Below are 23,191 nucleotides of genomic sequence, written 5' to 3'. Positions count from 1 at the left end.
CTCATGGTTTCGTTCTTCAACCACATTCCACAGATGCTCTGAGACAAAACCACACGAGCAATTAAATATCTTCACCATTCCCAAGATGGTCGTTACCAGCTAAAAGGCTATAAGGATCTGTCCTTTGTCAAAAGTTGTCATGTCTGTGGATTTCCCCATTTGTGGCAAGTAATCGTCGCTCGAATGATTGCCCATTCGTTTTTGTTAGGGTAGGTTAGGTTAGTGTTTTTTTAACGTCACGTCGACAACTAGGTCATTAGAGACGGAGCACAAGCTCGGGTTAGGGAAGGATGGGGAAGGAAATCGGCCGTGCCCTTTCAAAGGAACCATCCCGGCATTTGCCTGAAACGATTTAGGGAAATCACGGAAAACCTAAATCCGGATGGCTGGAGACGGGATTGAACCGTCGTCCTTCCGAATGCGAGTCCAGTGTGCTAACCACTGCGCCACCTCGCTCGGTATTCGTTTTTGTTCCGCTTATATACTCTTCTTTCGGAGTCATGTGCCTGCCAAGTCGGCATTCAATCTCAAGGTGGGTAAGTGGTCACACTGTTTTGTCTCTTCAGTGCGCATTAGAGGAGTGCCATATTTGCAATTTTTTTTCAGTGCAGCTTGTATGTGTCTGCGTTGTAAGTTGAAGTAAATTTCTGAAAGTCCTCGTTTTCTCCATTATTTACGAAAGAGAATTTTATGTGGGGCTGCAGCTGACATCCTTATTTTGTTTTCTTTCTTATACAGAATTTCGACAGCTGTTTTTTACTTCTATTTTATCCTTTAATCAATCGCTTAAGGCAAATGTCACGATGATTGCTCTGAAAGAAAGAGGTCGAGTTCCTTTACCAGTCTTCCCCAACCCCAGCCAGTGATCTTTATCTGACTCCGTGGTACGAGTATGTGCTTAAAAGTAATAATTCTCAATTTTTTATGTGAAAACTCATCAAGCTTCTTGAGTAAAACAAACGTTATTAACATTCTGCACCTTTTTATTTGCGACCGGATATTTTCAGACCTCTGCCGCTAGAGGGCTCCGAATTGTAACGTGTAACGTAACAAGAATTTAAGATATAAAAAACGTAACACCTCTAAGGAATTATCCGAGTGGCAGGAAAATCGGCAGAAGTGATGTACATGTACAGACAAACAAATGATTACAATTTCAGAAAAAGTCGATGATTTATTCAAGAGAATGAGCTTCACAAATTGAACTAGTCAGTAACGCATTGGTCATCCTCTGGCCTCACGTAAGCAGAGTTGTTGGATACCCTCCTGAGGGACATGGTGCCAAATTCTGTCCAGTTGACAGGTTAGATCGTCCAAGTCTGAGATAATTGGAGAGACCTGTCCACAATGCTCAACTGGGGAGAGATCCGGCGACCTTGGTTGCCAAGGTAAAGTTTGGGAAGAACGAAGACAAGTAGTAGAAACTCTCGTCGTGTGCGGGCGGGTATTTTCTTGCTGAATTTTGGCCACGATGGCTTGCCACCAAGAGAAACAAAACGGGGCGTAAAATATCGTCGACATACCGCTGTGCTGGAGAGGTGCCACGGATATCAAGGTTGTCGCGTCTTATGGCGGGCGACAGTCATTTTGGTATCCAACCACCATCCGGCGAGCCTCCAGAGACATCTTCGCTCGTCATTGATGCTCGCTCGAGTCGATAGGATTCCATACCGATGACGTGTCTGGAGGCGCCCCAGATAGCAGTGGGGTACCGTTCTGATTGTCAACCGCCGTACGACCTGACAACCACGAGTCATGCCTTCGGGTACTATTTCTTTTCATGGCGCATTCCTTTTGGTTGTCATCCGCGGCAGTCTTACATCACGTAGATACGTCGACGATATTCTGCGCTCAGTTTTGTTGCTCTTCCTGGCAAGCCATCCTAGACATACACATCAGCAAGATAATGCCCGCCCATCTCGATAATTCCTTCGTGGTGCGTCTTCCTTTTGTCTTGGAGTGTATTTGCAAAAATGTGATAATATTAAATAAATGAGCTATTGACTTAAAAGACAAGAACAGAAAATTGGCAATAATAAATGTAAATCTATCGTTAACACGGGTTGAAACGTCCCCTTAGAAAAATTAATGAAATGCTGTGCTGATAAGCCCCTTACGTTATTTGATTTTCAAACAGCTGAGCAAAACTGAACGTACTCAGACATTTCTCTCTTTACTTATTCTGATCATCACTAAACAAACACATAATATTTTTAGCGCAACGCAATCTGACTTTCAATAATCCCTACAAAAGAATGGCCCTGAGTAACAATAACCTATACCTTTCATGAATCACTTACCTCACAAAAATCTTCATTACGCGAACTACTGCAATACAGCGAGCGCCAGTATTGCCAGCTAAATAAAAGATTCTAACTATTGAAGCCACTAACTACTGACAGGCATAGTTAGCAAATGAAAGATTTTAATAGAGAACAAACAATGAATTTACCTTAATAGTAAATATACTGATATATATATATATATATATATATATATATATATATATATATATATATATCAGTTCATGATATCGAGTATTACTAATTTACTGTCTCTGATGGACACACGTCCAGATCATCCGCTCTCAAAACCCCGCCGTCTCTCTCCCCATATCCACCACCGCTGGCGCCTCACCTCCAACTGCGCAACGCTACGCGCTGTTCACATCCAACTGCCCACTACTACAATGGCGAATATTCCAACAATGCCAACCAGCCACAGACTGCACACAGCACAGCCAGTGATTTTCATACAGAGCGCTACGTGACGTTACCAACATACTGTAAAAACCTAAACAGCCTACTTACAAGGTGTACCACAAAATCAACCCAGTGGCGGTGAGTTGCAATTTTACAATTATATTACAGACACAACGAGGGCTGCACTGCACTGCACTATCGAATGCTGCAGAAGACCATGAATAATGACAACACAAATAAACTCACATGAGTTTTGTTTCATGCAAGGACACCAGTCTTTGTCTATGGGAATGTAAAACGCCGAGGTCGAGTGTACCTCGAATCTACACACACAATTACTAATTATCCCGAGTGGTGCACTGGCGGTGCAACGGGCGAGGTCGCCAAGAGCTAGTTGCTGAGGTGCAGCCGGCGTCGGTCACACAGTAGCCCGTACCTGCGGTGCAGAGCACTCCTAAAATGAATTCCAGCGAATGTGTCTCCTCCAACGCACTGGTGTGGAACGGCCTGCCTCGGCAGGGCCGTCTCCACTGGTCAGTAGCATCACAGACTCCTTGTCACACTGAGAGCGAGCCTCCACGGACAGCAGTCTAAAAGCAGGCAGGCAGGGGAATTTGCGCGCTCCAGCGGGAAGGCATAACGCACATGCTAGGAGACGAAGTCCAAGATACGACAAAGGGAAAACCTCTATCAATAGCAGCCGATAACGGCTCGCTCTCTACATCCTTACTGTTGCTTTTGTTTCGGCTCTCTGCTCTTCTATCCCCTGTGTTGGAGTTCTTCGGGTGTGCCAACATATATTCTGGAATACTGAAATGGTATTTCAGAGGCGAAATTATGACGTCGGTGGAGATGACGATACGGCCACGGGTCTCGCTTTGCCTGTAGCCAATAGCCGTTCGGGACTTGGTTGCACCTCTGCATATAAATGGACTTTATCGTGATCCGTGGTTCGTGAGTTCGGTCGCCATATTGGTGTCTGCTCTGTTGATCGGCGGATCTAACTCGTCATCGCAAAACGGCACGGACGCGCGGTGCGGACGTGCCATTTAGCGTATGCATCTGTGATGCCTTTGTTTTTTCGTTGTAATTTCATTCTCTGGCCTAGACGGGCGCAGGGGTCAGCGGCGGTACATTAACTCCTTTATGACCAAGACGGTTCATATAATGTACATTTAAAAACAAGAAATACTTAGTATATATATATGTATCTCAATGGTAGGGTTTATAACAAGAACGAGTGACTCCCTGAATTACATTAAGTTGTAGAACCTATTCCGAGAAACGAGAAATTGGGAAGAGTGGAAATGATTAGGATTGACGCCAGGCCCTAGTTATGGAATGGAAAGAACAGGACGGGTAAGAGGGGTGGCTCTTGATGGAAAATAGAAATCTATGGGGGAAAATAAATGACAGCCTTGCTTCCATGGGGAAGGAAGTGCATGAACGTCATGAAATAGAGTTATGTGGAATTGATTTCAAAATAAAGAAAATTTTAGTTTTTGCATGCAACAAATTGTATGGGTATGTATGGGTTGGATCAAGGCTTTGTAGATGTGGAGAACGGTAGCGAAATTCACACTTCACATAGTTTCACTGGAATAAAAATGTCGTATCTTTTTGTTTTATTGTATTCTGTACTGTTTTTTTTTTCTATGAAATTTGATATGTTACCAGCGATTTAAACGGAATATGTTTTTGTAATTAATGCAAAACTTAGTAAACCAATGTAATCCTCTTTATAATTAGACATATATTATGACTACACTGAGCTATTACCGATATCGAAGTGATAGTTAGGTATTTTTTTATTGTTTGTGAAAGAGTGAAATGTAATGCTATCACCGTCTCTGAGCGGATCGAGGTCAAAGACAACGATAATTCATGGAGCATACACAGCATATGACACTGCACTTGCTGGACTGCACATTTAAGTGCTTGCAAACGCTCGATAGCACACGAAGAAGTTAAGGCATTTAATGATTTCCTGTGGGCCCTCCACAGAGCAGAGTGTTCATGATGTATGGCATACACGGCGACTAGTGTGTCGTCACAAGCACGTTGAGGGGCCCGTATTTCTCGTGGGTCCATGACGGCTGTGTGACGTCAAAGAGAGTGCGCCTCACTCTAGTGGACGCGCGCATGGCGTACAGGGGTCTCATCATTCACCATTTTCATTGTCACCCTGACTAGCGCCCTGCATCTTTCCCACTGTAGGAAAGCCGAGTGTCGTTGGTTTATAAAAGAGAAACAACATTAAGACAAGGTAAACTGCCAAGTTTGTTTTCTTGTTGAAAAAATGACTGAGTCGATTAGTAATGATGCCTCAGTTAGTTAGCTATTTTGTTCCCCGGTAATCAGCAACAATGTTAATTATTACAATTTAACTGAAGTAACAGTAATGTAAATTAAATTAAAGTAATACTGGCAAATCAAGATTAAGGTTAAAATTATATCAGCTTTCCACATTTTTATTGCATGCCATTTGTCAGTTATTTTGTTATCGCTTAACTGATTTATATTCCGGCACTGAAATAGTGCTGACAGTTAATGGTTACTTATTCATTCAGGTGGTTTCTAAATTATTTAAGATAGGAAATCTTAATCAGAATCGTTAGCAGATTCCGAGAGTTCTGTACATTTAAGTAAGTGGTGCTGTGGGGTTACCTAATTCGTGCTATAATAGATACATTTTACCAGTCAAACACTTCTGTGAAGATTAATTACTTATTGTTCCAAATTATCACCTTTGATTTTCTTAGCAGTTAAAAACAACAGCTAACATTTTCTCTTTGTTATTTTGTACGGAGTTGTGTTGGTTGCATGTGCGTCATCCTTCTATGGCCACACATCTGTTTAGCAAATATTATATATATATATATATATATATATATATATATATATATATATATATAACACAGGCCAACGATGGAAAACATTTTTGGCTGATAATACGTTATTCTTTTGTTTTTTAGGGAGAGAAATCGAAATATGATACTAAAAAAACTGTAGCACCCATCATTTCTTTACTTTTTACAGTTATTTATTAAATTAAGCCATTTTTAAAGAATTTAACAGCTTTTATATAGTTAAAATAATTTAAAAAGGAGGTGTAATGAATGTAGATAACGTTGGCAGTACTACTGAAAAACATTTGCCGGCAAAAAGAGGTCTATTCTGTTTTTGTGTTAACAGATGGTGTTTTGTTTACTGTCAACGTAACCTCACTTTCCTGTTTCCTGAACATGAGCTCAGTACAATGTCTAATCGTGGTTGTAAAAACTTTGCTGACAGTTTTTGTTATATTTGTGGTGAATTTGTGACTAAAAAACACCAAAGAAATATTACAGACTTTGTGAAAAAGGTTTATCTATAATACTTTGGATCTGAACTTGGTGATCAAGATAAATCTTGGGTGCTGCATAAGGTATGTTATGTGTGTGTTGAAGATCTGAGAAAATGGACCAAACAGGAGAAAAAAGCCTTTAGATTTGCTGTTACTATGAAATGGAGGGAGCCAATAAATCATTCCAATAGTTGCTACTTTTGCAGTGTTGATATTACTGGTCATAATTCGAAAACAAGAAGGTAATAAGCTATCCTAACTTTCTGTCCGCCATCCAGCCAGTAGGGCAAGGAGAACGTTTTCACCAGGACATTAAAGTGATGGAAAACGCTACCAAGGCCACTGGAACACCAACATGATGCGGGACTAATGTTGGTCACTTCACTAAGAAGTTCAGCAAGCGACTCATCGTAGAAAAAGCTACACAAGAACCTTCAATGAAAAAGGAGAAAGAAAATATAAACCAATTCCAGCTGACAAGTGAAACCTCTATTAACACACATAATTGTTTTAAGTAGCTTACTGTAAATACAAACCATGCTTAGGTTGTAACAAAGCATTCCATTAATTTTCTCATTTACGACATAGCATAGGATTTTTATAATTTATAATAGAAAGCATATTGCTCGATAACTATGGGTGATACAAAAAACTAAAACTAGATTTGGATTCAGCTCATAAAAATCTATAAAGATAAGTTATTAAAGTAAAAAAGTTTTTCAAAACAAATTTTTTGTTGGCATGTGTAGTTAATACTGGATAACGAACAGATATTGTCCCATTACACTGGCGACCATACAGTTTCCGCAAATTAATTTATTTGTCTTTGCTGCTGGCTATGCGAAATTTTGTGGTGCACCTTTATTTCGTTTCGTCCTTACCGTGTGTGACTGCACTGTTTTACGTATTAGATTATTCAGAATACAAGTAATCAGAGAGTATAGTAAGTTATCTGTGAAAATAACCTGTTTTATACTTTTCCCCGCTAATCAGTTATCCACGTATTTTCTTACAGTTAGGCTCACGTGATCATGGTGAGTTAATTCTTACAGCCTTTTAGTCGTGGGAGGGGAAGTTACAACGTTCAGCCTGTAACGATACTGTTATATCCTCTACTTTTACTTCCAGTAAAATATTAATTAAAACATGAATAAGGGAGTAGAACAAGGGAACAAGCAGAGAAATTAGTGAAAGTTAGTGGTTCCTTCGAATTCGAACTGTACTGGCGACGTATGCTTGCGTCAGGTTAGAAATGATTCATTGCTTTGTATTGAGAAGAGAAATTTGTTTGGTTAGTACAACGAGTCGCAGTGTTCGTAATTTCATGGAAGAATATACAAACCGTTTATCTTCATATCCCTTTCGTATTTTAAAAATTTTGGGTGAACTCTTGAGAAATGATTGCTATGAGTCTTTTTATGTGTTTGGCGTAACACATAGTTATAAAACTAAGTTTCAAAATTGGGCCTTACAACGTAGGACAGTCGTTTATTGCTGGGAATTTCAGCTTTTAAGCAAACTGTTGGATGGAAGGCACACGACAGCACAGGAATGTTAAATAGTTAGACGCTTATTTAGGGTACTAGTAAAGAGTTTTGTGGGTCTAAAAATGATTTTTCAAGGGAAACTTTAGTCTGATCCCTTATAGGCGATGGTTCGCAAAAACAGAATTTTATTGAGAGACTCATACACATCAAAATACGTTTTGCATTATCTCAGTTCCGAGAGTTCCGGAAGCTGTACAGAAAACTGGAATAGAGATCAACATAAATATCATTTCCTCCCTTTTTATTGCTCATGAAAACCACACATTGCATGTTGTACTACCATACAGAGAGACCTTCAGAGGTGGTGGTCCAGATTGCTGTACACACCAGTACCTGTAATACCCGTATTGACGCATACCTGTATTCGTCGTGGCACAATATCCACATGTTCATCAACGCACTGTTGGTCCAGATTGTCCCATTCCTCCATGGCGATTCGGCGGAGATCCCTCAGAGCAGTTGGTGGGTCACTTTGTCCATAAACAGCCCTTTTCAGTCTCCCCCAGGCATACTCGATACGGTTCATGTCTGGAGAACATGCTGGCCACTCTAGTCTAGCGATGTCGTAATCCTGAACGAAGTCATTCACAAGATGTGCACAGCGGGCGCGCGAATTGTCGTCCATGAAGACGGGTGCCTCGCCAACACGCTGCCGATATGGTTGCACTATCGGTCGGAGGATGGCATTCACGTATCGTACAGCCGTTACGGCGCCTTCCATGACCACCAGTGGCGTACATCTGCTCCACATAATGCCATCCCAAAACAGCAGAGAACCTCCACCATGCTGCACTAGCTGGACAGTGTGTCTAAGGCGTTCAGCCTCACCGGGTTGCCTCCAAACACGTCTCTGACGAGTGTCTGGTTCAAGGCACATGCGACGCTTTGGTAAAGAGAACGCCATGCCAATCCTGAGCGGTCCATTCGGCATGTTATTGGGCCCATCTGTACCGCGCTGCGTGGTGTCGCGGTTGCAAAAATGGACCTCGCCATGAACTTTGGAAGTGAATTTGCGCATCATGCAGCCTATTGCGCACAGTTTGAGTCGTAACACGACGTCCTGTAGCTGCACGAAAAGCATTATTCAACATTTTGGCGTTGATGGCAGGTTTCCCCCGAGCCAAAATCCGTAGTTAGCGGTCATCTACTGCAGTAGTAGCTCTTGGGCGGTCTGAGCGAGGTATGTCATCGACAGTTTCTGTCTCTCTGTATCTCCTCCACGTCACTCCGAGACACAATGGCACTTCCCTAGTTGAGAGCCCTTCCTGGCACAAAGTAACAATCCGGACTCGATTGAGCCGCGGTATAAACCGTGTAGGCATGGATGAACTGCAGACAACACGAGCTGTGTACCTCCTTCCTGGTGGAACGACAGGAATTGATCGGCTGTCGGACCCCCTCCGTCTAATAGGTACTGCTCATATATGGTTGTTTACATCTTCGGGCTGGTTTAGTGACATCACTGAATAGTCAAAGGGACTGTCTCTGTCATATAATATCTATAGTCAACTTCTATCTTCAGGAGTTCTGGGAACCGGGGTGATGCAAAACCTTTTTTGATGTGTGTACTATATGCAAACATAAGCACATGGGATCAAGGCTATCCGTTTCATTGAGACACGCCGGTTACTAGTTTTAGTCATGTGTTTCGTGAGCTTCGTGTTCGTTGGGTAGCAGGTAGGATTTCCATCTTAAATTACAACCAGTCGGTGGTCCGAGGTATGTTACTTTAATTTAAGTAATTAGCTACAATTGACAAGGACGGAAGCTGCAGGTGATTCGCCCTAAGAATTAAAACGGAGGGATCGTTGGGACTCGTGGACTGTATGATGGTTAACTAGGAGAGTATTGTCATCGGCATACTATGGAAAGTGAACAGAACGAGGTCGTTTAAGGTAAATCGGTGCAGTAGATAATAGACAAAAACTGAGACCGTATGGAGACGTCTACTGTGTAGTACAAGGTATGGCGTTTCGTAATTGTTAATGATGATTGAAAAAGACCGAGTAAATAGAATGAATGCAATAAAGCATAGTTAACTGGAAGTGCATGGGGCCTGGAAAGCATACTGGAATATCATCTACATCTACAGCTACAACTGCATGACTACTCTGCAATTCACAGTTAAGACAGGAAACACCTTGAGGCTACTTCTGTGCCGTTTCGCTGTCGAAACGTGAGCGGAAAACTAACAGTCAATGTTTTCCTTGCGAGCCCTAAATTATCATATTTTTTGCAGTGACTCTTTCTCCCTATGTACGTGGGCGTCAATAAAATATATTCCTATTCGGAGGAGAAAATTGGAGATTAAGATTTCGTGAAAAGACCCTGCCTCAACGAAAAATGCCTTTGTTCTAATGAGTGTCACCCCAACTCACATAACATATCCGTCAAATCTCGCCCCAATTTCGCGTTAACGGAAAACGTGCTGACCTTTCATTCAACTTTTACGATGTCCTCCGTCAATTATACCTGATATGGATCCCGCACCGCTCAGCAATACGCCACAGGAGGACCAGACTAGCCTAGTGTAGGCAGACTCTTCAGTAGACCCTTGCGTCCTTTAAGTGTTCTGCCAACAAATTGCAGTCTTCCCTTAGATTTCTCAACAACATAATCTATTTGATCGTTCCTATTCAAATTATTCGCAGCTGTAACCCCTAAGCATTTAATTGAATTCACAGCCTTTATAATTGTGTGATTTATCGTATAACCGAAATTTTACATATTCCTTTTAGTAGTCACATGGATGACTTCACACTTTTCATTATTTAGAATCAGTTGCCAGTTTTCGTACCATACAGATATCGTGTCTAAATCATTTTGTAGTTTGTTTTGATCATCTTAGACTTTACAAGACGATAAAGCATTGTATCGTCTGCAAATATACTCAGAGGGCTGCTGAGATTGTCTCCTAAGTCGTTCATGTAGATCAGAAACAGCAGAGGGCGTTTACACTTGCTTGGCTAGGGAAAGGCCAGATATCACTTCTGTTTTATTCGATGACTTTTGCGTCAATTACTATGAATTGTGAACCTTCTGACAGGAAATCATGAATCCAGGCCCACAGCTAAGGCACGCAATTTGATTAGATTTCGCTTGTGAGGAACGACGTCAAATATGACCTCCACCCAAACTAACTCACGGTAACTGTTCAAATGGTTCTAAGCACTATGGGACTTAACTTCTGAGGTCATCAGTCCCCTAGACTAAGAACTACTAAAACCTAACTAATCTAAGGACATCACACACATCCATGCCCGAGGCAGGATTCGAACCTGCGACCGTAGCATTCGCGCGGTTCCGGACTGAAGCGCTTATAACCACCCCGCCACAACGGCCGGCTCACAGGAACTGTCTACTTCAATTGCACCACAAGGTAAATTACTTCTGGCAGCAATAAACACTCGAGAAACAACTGTATTCAATCTATCCTTTTTGAACACCGTTAGGTTCTTTTTTAATCTTTCATCTGAAAATATTTCAGTACCTGTAACGATTTGAGCTTCAGAGTTTTCCATTAGCGCTTGGAGGTTTGGTTCTTTCCAAACGCAGCTACGACATCTCACTACTACAATAATGATTGTTGCTAGGTATACCTTTGTCCTGCGTTTTCCCTGGGCCCCTTTAGACTGACGTCCTGTGTATAATTTCCCCATAACCTCTAAACTGCTGAACTGCCTAGTCCACTCCACACATCCCCCGCTACCCGTGTAGCTGCTTCCTGCGGTAAACCATTTCGCCACTAAACGCAACTCGAAAGCCCTCCGCCTTGAGGAGAAAGTCGAGGAATCTGCAGCCGACATTGCCGCAGAAATGTTTGAGCTTCTGATTCTGACCCTACGCTCGGTTCTGTACCAACGATCCGCATTCAGTCCTATAGACAGTGCTACAGATCGTGAGCTCTTCCCTTCATTTTGCAAGCAAGATTGTCAGTCTCTACTACTTCAGGTAGCCACCCGAAACCAGAGATAATCTCCTCCGATACAAAGCGACGCACTTCGTTTGATATGACGTGAGTCACCACCTGCAGGCTGCTGCATCCAGTGCTGTCCATGGCACCCAGAAACACCCATTCCACATCTGGGATGACTGCCGCAGTATACACACAGAATGCAGACTAGAACTTCTTCCCCTTCTTGGCAGCCATATGCCTAAGGGACCCCATTACGTGCCTAACGTTGGAGCTCCCAGCTATCAGTCATTCCACCCTCTGTTGCTACCCAGATGCACCGCAATAGATTTCCTCAAAGTCTAAAGACAAAAAACTGCGTACTTTCTTTTTTAACCTTGAAGAGTGATTATCATATGACTCGCTGGAGCAGAAGCCACACTGATTGTCAGGAAAGGACAGTTGCAGGTTTTAACTGCTTATGGAGGCATTATAAGTCAATGGATTTTGAGATATTCCTGTACACCAAGATGAGGCTTAGGTGTCTGTAGAGGGAGATGTGAGTTTTGCGTTGTTGTTTTTTTTATTTTTTATTTTTTAATGAAGTACATGTTTCGACCTATTGCATAATTTCTGCCTTAAGCATGGAAGGAATTGTACGATACTACGCAAAATAAACCTAAACTGACAACTGTGGACGATATGTATTCAGTCAAAAACAATCCTTAGCAATAGTGGTCCATATCTGAAGGACATCATTACATACTGGAAGCTAGGAGTAAAGAGTTTAATAGAAGTACAGGTCAATATTGTACAAAAGGTCTGATCATAATGGAGGTCATCAAGTGGTGCGGACGATAAGGATTTCCTTGGATGCGTTAGACGCTTCGAGGAGTATTTCAAATTTCATGCTAAAAATCGGCGCTTTTGTGGATATACACTGTCTAAAGAAAGATAAGAGAACCACACAGAAGACACGTATGACAGCATCGTAGCTTTGTACCTTAACAGATAAAAATAAAATATAATAATAATAAAATAATAATAATAAATTGTAATAATAATTATTGTTTGGATAAGTAATTGAGAGATTAAAGTTTGTTTCGCCTTTAAGATTGGAATTGAATTTCTTAATGTTTCAAAAAATCTTACGTAGCATTGTTCATTGAGGTCACTCAATAAAGTAAATGCATTTTATGCCGTGAATTTATCGAGCTTCGGACGTCCGAAGATGTACGGAACGTAGCCAGGGCTCATTACATATTTTTTGTAGACAAAGTCTGATATCTGACCTCAGCTTCAATCATGACAATGGGGTGACTAAAACAACTAAAACAGAGAAAAGCACACGATTAAATAAAACATGTATTCATTTCAACATATACACTCCTGGAAATTGAAATAAGAACACCGTGAATTCATTGTCCCAGGAAGGGGAAACTTTAATGACACATTCCTGGGGTCAGATACATCACATGATCACACTGACAGAACCACAGGCACATAGACACAGGCAACAGAGCATGCACAATGTCGGCACTAGTACAGTGTATATCCACCTTTCGCAGCAATGCAGGCTGCTATTCTCCCATGGAGACGATCGTAGAGATGCTGGATGTAGTCCTGTGGAACGGCTTGCCATGCCATTTCCACCTGGCGCCTCAGTTGGACCAGCGTTCGTGCTGGACGTGCAGACCGCGTGAGACGACGCTTCATCCAGTCCCAAACATGCTCAATGGGGGACAGATCCGGAGATCTTGCTGGCCATGGTAGTTGACTTACACCTTCTAGAGCACGTTGGGTGGCACGGGATACATGCGGACGTGCATTGTCCTGTTGGAACAGCAAGTTCCCTTGCCGGTCTAGGAATGGTAGAACGATGGGTTCGATGACGGTTTGGATGTACCGTGCACTATTCAGTGTCCCCGGTTGTACAGTCGGCTGTACAACCGGGGCGAGTGCTAGGGAGGCTCTCTAGACTAGACCTGCCGTGTGGCGGCGCTCGGTCTACAGTCACTGATAGTGACGACACGCGGGTCCGACGTTTACTAACGGACCGCGGCCGATTTAAAGGCTACCACCTAGCAAGTGTGGTGTCTGGCGGTGACACCACAACCAGTCCTTTAATTACATTGCTCGTTGCCATGCAGAACGGACGGCGCACGAGTTAGGAACACATGCACAGCAGAGCTTCATACTGCAGGAGCACAACCTGAATGAACAGCCTCGCTGACAAACACAGGCCTCGAGTGCAGGTATGGAAATAGAATCAAAGATGGCAAGACCTTAATCAAATATGGAACATCAATAGCCTTATAAGCACGATGTACATAATGTTAAAACAGCCCTAAAAATAAGAGTCAAGTCAACTGGCATCTGTACGATAAAATGATTATACCTTGTGAGAAGGTCGTCTTAAGTATAAAAACAAGAATTAAAATTATGCCTTAAGGTAAGGGAGTAAAAAGAAAAGAGATACCAGCATACTTCGCAGCAGTAAGGTAAACGTCTTTAAAAAGGTATATCGTTATATCAAAAAATGATTGGTTTTTGCTACCAGTTGATCAAAGAAGAGGCCATCAACACCAAAAAACGTGCGTTTCCGTCCCTTATGCGCAAAATGCAGTATTTGCATGTTATTGACAGTAGGTGGGCAATGACCAAATGCGTTTAGATCTTCTGTAAATGGCGAGTGTTGTTTTAACTGCCCTCTTTTAGTGAGCAAATTCTCTGAATCCTGGTTTAAAACATTGTTAGCCTTTGTGCAACACGTTCACCGCTACACTGGGTACATTCTAATCTGCAAATCCCTGACTTATCATAAATACTTTTCTGTGCCCGTTCTTTATGAAGAAGTTGATGTCGTACATTGATACCACCGGTGAACGCTATACATGTGTTTATACACCGAAAAAGCTTGGCTAGGTCATAAGACATGTTCCCTAGGAAAGGGCAGGGGATCACTTTACCTCTGTTTTAGCGTCTTCGATTGTAGACGAAGCATTGGATTTCAGTTTCTTTTCTTTATATATCTTCTGTACTAAAGAAATATTATAGCCATTTGCACTTGCAATAAATTCTAGGTCACGCGGTTCTTTACTGACTGTATTTTGACCGAGAGATGGACCAAAGGTGCGACCAATCGTACGGCTCAAAAAATTCAGTTTATAACGCCGTAGATGTCAAGAAGAAGGGTACATGATCGAAACGCTAATGGTCAGCTTTCTGTATACCGTATCTTTATCTCAAATTTTACACTGGTTCCTGTATCAGCCGAGAAGATGGAATGGAAGAAATTATATGTTCTGTAATTGCTATGAACGTGTTAGTAATGGTGGTGAGTACATATTACTTGAGTGGGTCATTCCAGTGAACTGTGTTTGTAGTGTAATATCGAAAAAAATTCATTTCCATGTATTGGTGGAACACCTTTGAAATTATGAAATAGTCGAACGAAGGAATATGCATAACGTGCAAATGTATCAATACCACTGCTTAGCGTGTCTAAAACGCTCTTTTGTAAACGTCTCTATGGCAACGCCTCTTCATAGCTATGTAGACGGCTATTGTTTTCGCATGCAGCCATTTTCCGTTTCGCGGTTGAAAGCAGCCGAAAGCTGTGCCAGGAGTCAGGGATTTCCTTAGGTTGACTCGACTGAAGAGTGTTTTACTAAAGAACAAATGTATTAAAACTTCATGCATGAGATGACATTTTTTCACACATTTCTGTGCTTATGACGTCATACATCTTGAACTATGTTTCGTACACTGATGTATTTGTGCAGGTACATTCAGCGAAATATCTGTATACTGTCTGCAAAATGTGTTGCGAATAGAGCTGGTAGCAAAGAAGTTATAAATTAAAACGCCATGCACGATGCTGAACTTTTTCACGCATCTCAGTGTTTACGACGTCATATCACCTGATTTAGTGGCCTACGATAAATACAGGCCTAAACGCACGTCTGTGTAACATCAGCATTGTAGTGTTCGTAGCCAACGATACATACTAATCAAAGGTCTTTGGTCACATCCATAGAGTAGAAATATCTCGGGAGTGAGCATTGCGTCCTGCGCATGTTGTCAACATTAAACTGAAATTGTCACGTGATCTAGGGACGACGTCGATTGTTTAGCGCCAATTCGCGTCCACCATGAGGTAACGTCACGTCTCTTCATATAACACCAAAACATTCTACAATGTCTTTCGAATGGAGGTATTCGCACAGGTTGTCAACGGAACGTCACGTCATTTCACGGTACGTCAAGGTTTCTGGGGAAGAAAATTTTGACGGTACCAGTCGGTTAACATCTTAAGTTAACCTATTTTCAACGCGCTCATTCTCCTTATAATAGTGGATTTTGTACTGTTGTATCTTCATAATCTTTATTTTATAATAGCGCTTTGATTTAGTGACGAATTGGAGATATTCCATGACGACTGGGATATTTTTTCCACTTTCTTACACAACCGAGGTCGTATATCTGAAGGCGAAAAGTTATTTAGGTTTTACGATAACGGCGCTGACGCCCCCAATGTATATGTATAAGAACATAAGTAGACGAAGCAAATTCCACCATATGACATTTTAAGCAAAAAAGTCAGCTTTAATGAAGGAGTAAAATACAGTTGTTTATGACGTTATTAATTACGTAAGAAAAAACATAATAGATAAGTTTAACAGGCTTCATTAATTCGTTTGAATCTTTCTTTGATGTATATGAATGTACATATTTTCCCTAACAAAGAATTGTCGATGTTTTGAAACGTTGTCTCACTTCTCAGTAATTTACCAAACATAATTGATCAAGAACATAGGTTATAAAGTTTGCTTCGGCCATTGGCAAGTTTTGTCGTTGTTATCTCCTATATTCTAACATTTTATGCATATTAGGGATGGTGACTCAAAACCCCAATTTCGCCGTTCAGTACTGTGTTAAGCGACTTGACGAGATGTGACATGAAAGACATTGTAAATACATGCTGACGTGAAGCTTCTGTGACATCATGCTCGTTCATTTTGCTCTGCAAAGCTAAGAGCCCAATATACTTCAAATGTCAGACGTAAACTGCTATGGTGCCTGCAAACGTCTATACTAAATCCACAGCACATACGAAGGGAATCTGTCTTTACTAGCGATATGACAACATTCAAAATTTATAGGACAAATCTACGGCGTCCCTAGATCACGTGACCATTGTGGCAACGTATGTTGACAACACTAAATCTGTTCTGCGCATGTGAATGCTCACTCCAGAGATATTTCTACTCTATGGTCACATCTTTGACAGTGTAGTAGGAAAGCTTTTAGCAAAGATCTATGGTATAAGTCAGAACGAGGGTCGTTGTTTACATGTCGCCTCGCTTGCTTTACAAGGGGAGGCCGCCAATTGTGAAATTCAGATTCGATTCATACTGCGCATAATAAAAGCTCATGGCCAGAGGTGTAATGTGGCAAAGCACCAAGATGCACTTCTCAGCCGTTGTCGAGAAAATCGACAGTTAAAAGAAACCGTTGTGGTGAAATACTCTCTACAACTAACAGTTCTCCACAGCGTCGTGGCGCTGCGGTAAGCGCTCGGGTTCGTAATCCGAAGGTCGCCGGATCGAATCTCGCGCCATGCATTTTTTTTAGTATTTCTTTTTTTGTAATATATATATATATATATATATATATATATATATATATATATATATATATATATATATATATATATATATATATAATTCCCGGCAATCAGTTGCAACAACTATGCATATAATAAGTTGTTGAAAGTCGTTTGTCGTGGAAAAACTGGCGATTTCGAACATCATTATGTTTTCCGCAAACAAAGTTGTATTTCACAAATGTTATTAATTGTCTTCATAATGTTAACCACGTATAGTTACCGGAAGACGTAGAAACGATATTCCGAAACGAATACGTATAGCGTAAGTCAAACGTTCGAATTAGAATAGAGACACCACGAACACAAATTTGCTGTGGCAGGTATCAAATATAAACTCCGTTACTCGCTCGATACACTTGAAGGACAGATGTTGAATGGGTCGAAACGAGCCGCCGCATAACAGCGTAGTTGCCGGCTAACTTCGAAAGAAGGTAGATGCGGTCCCTAGCGCAACTTATATCGTCGAAAATCAGTGAGGACGGGAGAGGTTTGGTACACCCTGTTAAAAAAACGGAAAAATCGAGGCGGTACAATTGGAGAGCGATCCGCCTTCACCAACATGCATAAGCAATTCATTAATAGAAAACTAATAATAAAAAAATTGCATGGCGCGAGATTCGATCCGGTGACCTTCGAATTACGAACCCGAGCGCTTACCGCTGCGCCACGACGCTGTAGAAAATCATTAATCGTAGAGAGTATTTCACCGCAACTGTTTCTTTTAACTGTCGATTTTCTCGACAACGGCTGAGAAGTGCATCTTGGTGCTTTGCCACATTACACCTCTGGCCATGAGCTTTTGTTATGCGCAGTATGAATCGAATCTGAATTTCACAATTGGCGGCCTCCCCTTGTTAGTGCATGTCATCTATAATTTGGCGCATTGTGGATGATGTTAAGCTTATATATAAAAAGAAAGGAAGTGGAAAGAGATGTAAAAATGAAAATCGAACCATGTTAAAAGTGTACATAAGTGAAATAAATGTATTTATTTGTACTCCAAATTCTTCCTTAGGTAATTTACATGTTGGTTCAAATGTTTCTGGAAAATGTGTAAAATGGTACACTGAGGGATTCGAGTATGTATTACAAGCTAGAAGAGATTTCGCTTATTGCTAAAAATCATAACCTTACTATGAGAGGATCTTTAGCAGAAACAGCACTCACGATTACGTGCGAGAATTTATTCTCATGATCAAGTAGAAATTTTACGTAGGTATGTTACGTGATGATTCGAAAAATCGGACAGAAGAAGACTGTGCGATTGCATTAAACCATTAAAATATAACTGCAAGGCAAGAGAGCAGAATAGTACACATACAAACACCACGTAAAATACATATGTAAATATTTTCTCCTGATAATGAGAATAAATTTTCAAAAGGTGAGGGACCACTTTCATGAGCGCAAACTGTTTGTTCGCCCATTCTCTAATAATTTTCGTTGATGTTTATGTTCTCACTCTGCAGCTCACGTAGTACTTCTGGTGAACACATAGAGATTTCCTTCTCTCTATGCACGGTTTCACCCACAATCGTTCCTATTTCTCTTTCTTTTCAGGCAATTTGTCCGGCACCAACAAATGCTGTTGTACAGGCGATTAAATTTCAGCTCCATTCCCCAACGACTATAAAGAAAAATTTTACGATTGTGTAATAGCTCCAGTGAAGAAGTCTGGTCAAAGTAGTACGACGAAATCTTTGACAAAGATCGTTTACACTTTACAGGGTAATACGGGCCTCCGGCTTCTGGTGTTCGTGTCGGCTGGCTGTAACACTACATTACAGACATCACAGAGACGTGCACTCAGGCCTGCATTTTTCGTAGGACACGCCCTATCTGTGTGGGACACAATGATATAATTTGGTAGGTACATTCAGCAGCATATTGGGTAGAGTCTGCAAAATGTGTTACGAATAAAGTTAGTAGCAAGGAAATAATAAATGTAAACTTCATGCATGATTCGCGTTTTTCACGCATCTCAATGTTTATGGCGTCATATCTAGTGAACTACGATAGTTTGTTTTTACCCCTAAAACGACTGTTCTCTGACAGTAAGGGACATTTGTACTAAGTTCGGTCGAAATCGGTTGAGTGTTTTAGGTGGAAATGTGGAACACACACACGCACACACACACAAATATGTCTGGATTAATTCCGTTACCAAACATCGCCTGTGACACAGTTCGTTTAGCCTACCCGCGACCCATCCAGTAGCCATCAACTAACAATTGTTGACCTTTTGAATAGTCGGATTGCTGAAATATTTTGACACAGAAATTGTGTCGATTGCAGACCATACGCCTACTTCAGCATCGTTCCGTATTTATTTTACGACTGGTTTTTCAGTTGCATTGGCTGTGTGTATGCCATAGTTGACAAGCAACGTTTAGTACTGCGAATTCGGTTACAAACACTGCCTCACAAAATATATGAAGTACCCAGAAAGGGGGGAGGAAACGGAATGAAACTTCAGGGAGTGAGAGGTTATGGTATGCTATTTCAATGATCAAAAAATTGTGTCAAATTTTCAAAGAACATGAAAGTATGAGCCCACTCGTCAGCATGACGTTGCACCCATACTTGCCTGAATACATGCACTGATTGGGTTGGGAAGGGTGTCATAAAGCCATCGTAATCTCACCAGACTCAAGTTTTCCCACAACTGTTGTAACTGGATCTTAATATCCTGGATACTGGCCCAAGGACTGAGTGGACGTTCAGTCTGCTCGCAGACATATACCTCTCTAAAAGAGTAGAATCATGGTACCTTTCGCCGGACTGCCATTCTCATTGACGATGGTCATTCGTGGTAGAGCAGAGTGACGATCCATCAGTTGAGTTGGAGCTTTCATAACTGAAGCAGCGATCCGAAATACAGCGTTTTGTTTTTGAGTTGTTACAGCTTTTTATCAGATACGAATTGTGAATTTCCTATGCACTCTTTAGTTTAAGCTCCTAAATTTCGTGTATATTTGTGTATTTATCAGCCACAGTCCGCATTTTAATAACTACGTAGAGTATATTTCTACCGTCATCGATAAGGATAGGGACTATGAAAGCTGTGTCCTGATGCGAGCTGAGTTAGTGACCCTTCGCTCACAACTCCAGGAGGTGCTGATTCGTTCATGCAGCTTCAGGCTCTTGCCTATGGACATCCCTGTGGGGAGCCAAAGGTGGGGATCAGAGGGACGTACAGCACATCCCACCTGTACCCCGATTGGTCCACTACTGTGACCACACCGGTTACTGCCCACTGATCTCTCAATTATTCGTGATTGAGTGGCAGGTCGTTCCAATATGTGGCATACAGCGAAATACTTTCTGGGGCAGCCAGTCCTGAGTCATACGAAGTCGCTTACGCTGTCTCAGGATCTGGGCACTCACAGAGGTTGGGAATACTGGTATGTGGAAGGTCCAACGTTGATGCTTAATTGGGACCCTTAGGTGCGTGGCTGTCATGGAGGAGAAGGAGTAAGGTGTGCATTCTGTGTCAAAATTGGGGGAGTCATTCCAGATGTGGAACAGGTGCTTCCATATGTCATGAAGAGCAAAGGGTGCACCCAACTGCAGTCGGTGACTCATGCCGGTTCTTCCGTGAGAGAGATTCTCTCTGATTTCAAAAATGGTTCAAATGGCTCTGAGCACTATGGGACTTAACATCTTAGGTCATCAGTCCCCTAGAACTTGGAACTAGTTAAACCTAACTAACCTAAGGACATCACACACATCCATGCCCGAGGCAGGATTCGAACCTGCGACCGTAGCAGTGGCGCGGTTCCGGACTGCGCGCCTAGAACCGAGAGACCACCGCGGTCGGCCTCTGATTTCAGCCGGCTGTCTGAAGCGGTAAAGACTGCCAGCCCTGGTTGCGAGATGAAGGCAGATCTCACCACTTACAGCATAATCGACTGAACTTTTCATGCAGGTACTTTAAGGAACCATTTGCACTCGAGTACAGTTGATATTTAATTTACTGAACTTAGATTATATACATCGACAAGACAAGAGATAGCAAATGTTTACCTAGAATTTTACGTAAGTGTCACTCATATCGTAATGTACACTCCTGGAAATGGAAAAAAGCACACATTGACACCGGTGTGTCAGACCCACCATACTTGCTCCGGACACTGCGAGAGGGCTGTACAAGCAATGATCACACGCACGGCACAGCGGACACACCAGGACCCGCGGTGTTGGCCGTCGAATGGCGCTAGCTGCGCAGCATTTGTGCACCGCCGCCGTCAGTGTCAGCCAGTTTGCCGTGGCATACGGAGCTCCATCGCAGTCTTTAACACTGGTAGCATGCCGCGACAGCGTGGACGTGAACCGTATGTGCAGTTGACGGACTTTGAGCGAGGGCGTATAGTGGGCATGCGGGAGGCCGGGTGGACGTACCGCGGAATTGCTCAACACGTGGGGCGTGAGGTCTCCACAGTACATCGATGTTGTCGCCAGTGGTCGGCGGAAGGTGCACGTGCCCGTCGACCTGGGACCGGACCGCAGCGACGCACGGATGCACGCCAAGACCGTAGGATCCTACGCAGTGCCGTAGGGGACCGCACCGCCACTTCCCAGCAAATTAGAGACACTGTTGCTCCTGGGGTATCGGCGAGGACCATTCGCAACCGTCTCCATGAAGCTGGGCTAGGTCCCGCACACCGTTAGGCCGTCTTCCGCTGACGCCCCAACATCGTGCAGCCCGCCTCCAGTGGTGTCGCGACAGGCGTGAATGGAGGGACGAATGGAGACGTGTCGTCTTCAGCGATGAGAGTCGCTTCTGCCTTGGTGCCAATGATGGTCGTATGGGTGTTTGGCGCCGTGCAGGTGAGCGCCACAATCAGGACTGCATACGACCGATGTACACAGTGCCAACACCCGGCATCATGGTGTGGGGAGCGATCTCCTACACTGGCCGTACACCACTGGTGATCGTCGAGGGGACACTGAATAGTGCACGGTACATCCAAACCGTCATCGAACCCATCGTTCTACCATTCCTAGACCGGCAAGGGAACTTGCTGTTCCAACAGGACAATGCACGTCCGCATGTACCCCGTGCCACCCAACGTGCTCTAGAAGGTGTAAGTCAACTACCCTGGCCAGCACGATCTCCGGATCTGTCCCCCATTGAGCATGTTTGGGACTGGATGAAGCGTCGTCTCACGCGGTCTGCACGTCCAGCACGAACGCTGGTCCAACTGAGGCGCCAGGTGGAAATGGCATGGCAAGCCGTTCCACAGGACTACATCCAGCATCTCTACGATCGTCTCCATGGGAGAATAGCAGCCTGCATTGCTGCGAAAGGTGGATATACAGTCAGTGTGATCATGTGATGTATCTGACCCCAGGAATGTGTCAATAAAGTTTCCCCTTCCTGGGACAATGAATTCACGGTGTTCTTATTTCAATTTCCAGGAGTGTATATTGAAGAACGTACAAAGTTTGAAGTACCGGCTTTAAAATATCACTAGGATAATACCACAACCCACCACATACGGCTTCTGTAAGGATCGGGAGGACAAGACTATATTAATTACAGCAAGCACAGAGGCATTTAGTCATATTTCCCCGTGCTCCATACATGTGTGGTACAGCAGGAAGCTCAAATAATTGGCACAATGGAACGTACGCTGTGCCAAACACTTCACAGTGGTTTGCAAAGTGTAGATGTAGATGTCAGGCGCGCTGTTGTGAGCGAATCTCCACTCATTTGCATGTCCATCTCCACCTCGGCAGGACACTATCCTCAGACTAATGAGCAGCTACATGAGGCCATCACAGCCTCCGTCCACAGTGAACTAAAGCAGAGCGCGAACCCTACGCCTCTTTAACCTTGAGCGTCCCGCAGACATCACCGTCTCGCGGCCTATTATTTGTTGTGCACAGCATACAGTACGAACAATGAATTTTTAGACAGACAATAATACCCGATCCCTTCCACAGATATTATAAACGCAACATTCAACACTGATTATTAAAATTTATAAAGACAATAATAACAATCTATCTTCCACAATCGATTACTTA

This window comes from Schistocerca nitens, chromosome 7 (genome assembly GCF_023898315.1).
Source record: "Schistocerca nitens isolate TAMUIC-IGC-003100 chromosome 7, iqSchNite1.1, whole genome shotgun sequence".
In the NCBI taxonomy this organism is placed as follows: domain Eukaryota; kingdom Metazoa; phylum Arthropoda; class Insecta; order Orthoptera; family Acrididae; genus Schistocerca; species Schistocerca nitens.
Note: the sequence above shows the minus strand (reverse complement) of the source record.